Raw genomic sequence first — 3491 nt, 5'->3', positions numbered from 1 at the left:
ATTGAATAAACTCAATCAAATGTGTTCTTACACAAAGGATATACAAGTTAGAGGCTCACCCTCCGAATCAGATGCTGCCAGTCGTCCAGGCCAGCATCCGTCACAACTACGTCAAAGTCACGCAGCTCGGAGATCGTCGTCCTCCCGGTCGCGTCAGTGTACTCAAGGGTCTCGGGGTACTCTGGGGGCTCGATGCCCGCTGCCTCGACCTCCTGCAAAGACAAATGGTTCTCATTAACCGATGATCTTTCATCATAAATCTCATAATCAAATCAAGAGGAAAAATAAAAGATGCTTACCACTACCGGCCAGTACGCCAATTTCCCGTAAAGGAACGATGAGTAGTCCTCGCCAGGAAGAAGAAGGGCGTCGCCACTGGCACCAGCCAAGTCCGCCTCCCTCTCAGCCTCAGAAGGCTCCCTAAACATCGTCTTGGAAGGATCGGCAGGAACCGTCAACACGTCCCGCGAGCACTGACGAGCCAAGCGCTCGCCCAAGTACCACACAGGACCCATCGACGTCCTCAACAGCAGTCGGCTCGAGCTCCTAGGTCGAAGGACCTCAACCACAAAAGGAGGCTGATGTGACCATAATTGGCGCATATTTAGCCCCCGAATTACCCTTGTTTCCATGCTTTTTAGTGCTTATTTGGGTAATTTCTTATCTTTAGTTCTTTGTTTTGCATATTCTTTGAGATTTTGATCCCTTGGTAGGAAAGGAGTAAGAATCTTGCATTTTCATGGCAAATCAAGACTAAATTGATCAAATTCAATGACCAAGCATCAAGGAGAGACAAGATTAGAAGGCCTTTGTACATATCATAGTAGAAGAGCAATGTTGAGAAAGGATCCTTGAGTCCCCAAGGAAATCCCCAAGGAATTTATGAAGAAAAGGGAAGAAAAAGAAGAAGTATCACGCTGACTGACAATCCGAGCGGATTGTCAGCAATCCGCCCGTCCCGCCTATCCACAATCCGAGCGTCCCAGCTGGAATCCGCTAAGATTCCCCCTCAGCAATCCGCCCGGATTCCCCAGAATCCGCTCGGATTCCATCGACCAAATTCGGCCGTCCCGACCCTAATCCGCCCGGATTCCTTCACAGCGCGGGTTGTCTTCTTCAAGCTACGAAAAGAGAAGCCCTTCTCTCCAAAAATACCGGCTTCTCCTTGCTCTACTTAAAAAGTGTAATTACTAGTTTAGCCCTTAGTTAACCCTAATGCATCCTCCCTAATTTTCACTATAAATACCCCATTAGTCTAATTAGAGGAGCATGTTCTTCTTATCAATAATTAGTGTAGTTAATATCAATCAAATCTCTCTTCAATATTGTAATCAAGTATTAATCAAGTTTTAATCCAAGTTTTAGTTCTTTAATCTCTCTTTTGTTCATCCTTTATTTTGGGTAATTGAAGATTATTTGGGTTATTATTGAGAGATTGACAACCTCTCAATCTAGCATTCAAGTACTTCTATTATTCTTGCTTTATTATTGGAATCATTAGTAGGTATAATCTCTTAATCCCTTTTTAATTATTGTTAATTACTTTCATTTATTCATCATGTTTCATATTGTTGGTATGATTGACAACCTTGCTAGCATGATCAACATGATAATGAGTGAGTAGTCTCTTAGCTAGGGTTAATGGGTGATTAGGGGAAACCAACATGGGGAATGATTCATGCTTAAATTAATATGCTTTCATATCTTATTTGCTTGCTTGTTTTGATCTCAACTCATGCACATGTTATATTTGATGAAATGCTAAGCCTATGAATCCTTGCATTTACTATCATCTCCTATCTTTTCAATGAGACTTGTAAGACATAACCCAACTCGAGTCTCATTAGACCATGCATGTTGTTGAGTAGGGAAGATTAAGTCGACTTGTAGGTGTTGTACAATCTAATCGATTCGGCTCCGGGACCCAAACTTTCCTAGGATTGTAAGATATAACCCAACTCAATCCATCACAACAATAATTGCTTGCTTATAATTTGAGAACATGTTTGTATGATCATATCCCATGATTCCCCTATGATCCCATGACACCCTAGTGCCTTTAATCAATTGTTTATACCCCTTTAATTCATCTTGCTTGTTTATTTTCATTTTTATTCTAGTTTAGTGTCCTTCTACATCAACCCAATTTGTGACACCCCTTAGACACCACTAGTTACAATAGAAATCTCATTTCAACTCCCGTCCCTTGGGATCCGACCTTTACTTGCCTCTTTACTAATTGTAGAGTTGCTTGTTAAGCTATAAATTGTGTTTTGATTCGACCGTGACCAACGACCACATCTATTTATTTGTGAATACTAAACGGACCGATCAAAAAATGGCGTCGTTGCCGGGGACGGTGTTTGTTTGATTTAGATTTCCTTTTTGTTATTAGTTGTGTCTTTCTTCGCCTTGAGGAAGTAAAAATCCTCAAGGTTTGTTCTAATTGTTTTTTAGTTGTTTGATATTTTGCATGTCTAGAAGGTTACAAAGTGATTTGTTACCTTTTGACCGTGAAATCGAAAGAACCTTGACGAATAATAGGAGACTTGATAGGAGGAATTTGAGAGGTGTTGGTGAAGTTGTTCAACCCACTAGTGAGTTTGTCAATCCTTTCGCAATAGAAGGAGAAGAAAACCCATTACACAATATCCCACAAAATCCACCTACAATGCCAAAATTCTCGTCAAACTCCGTACCCACCGAGGAGAATCTACCAAATGGTACTCCTACACCGCAACATCTCACCGGAAATTTTATTGCCAAGTCCGCCTTCATCCAACTAGTTGAGAGGAGCCAATTCGGGGGAATGCCTAGTGAGGACCCTCATTCTCATATGGAAACCTTTTGCGATTATTGTGATGCTATCTCTCAAACGGGCGTGACTCAAGACCAAATAAGATGGGTCTTATTTCCTTTTTCCTTAATCGGCACCGCAAAGCAATGGTTGAAGGGCCTTGATAAGGCCACCCTTGGAATAGATTCTTAGAAGAAGTTGGCTCTAGCTTTCTACAAAAAATTCTACCCACCGGAAAAGACCAACATGCTAAGAGCTCAAATTACGGGTTTTAAGCAAAGGGATGAAGAGTCTTTGTATGAAGCTTGGGAGCGGTTCAAAGGTATTTGTCGCTCATGTCCTCACCATGGACTTAGCGAATGGTTTTTAGTGCAACAATTTTGGAATGGTTTATATGAAGATTCTAGGAACATTCTCAATATGGGATCAAATGGAATGTTCACCGAAGTTGATGACAATCAAACATGGAACAAGATTGAGGAAATGGCGGTCCATAATTCACAATATAGTAGACCTCGCAAGGCTACTAGAGGAGGAAAGCATGAAGTGGACTCCGTTACTCAATTGGGTGCTCAACTTAGTGCTCACATTGACACAATCAACTTGAAGTTTGAACAAGCTATGGCTAGACTTGAGGAAAACTCAAAATCATCGAAGCATCATGGCAATGCCATGATGGCATCCTCATCAATCC

The 3491-nt window shown here is 41.5% G+C and overlaps 1 non-coding gene across 1 annotated transcript; it reads right to left on the bottom strand.

Annotated features, from left to right (window-relative positions):
• Positions 1-3043: 3043 nt before the first annotated feature.
• On the bottom strand, positions 3044-3150 carry LOC141624178 (small nucleolar RNA R71). Its single transcript, XR_012533989.1, has one exon. It is a non-coding gene; the product is annotated as a small nucleolar RNA R71 (small nucleolar RNA).
• Positions 3151-3491: the final 341 nt, after the last annotated feature.

Source organism: Silene latifolia, chromosome X (genome assembly GCF_048544455.1).
Source record: "Silene latifolia isolate original U9 population chromosome X, ASM4854445v1, whole genome shotgun sequence".
In the NCBI taxonomy this organism is placed as follows: Eukaryota; Viridiplantae; Streptophyta; class Magnoliopsida; order Caryophyllales; family Caryophyllaceae; genus Silene; species Silene latifolia.
The sequence above is the reverse complement of the archived record's forward strand: the minus strand, read 5'-3'. Positions and strand labels throughout refer to the sequence as shown.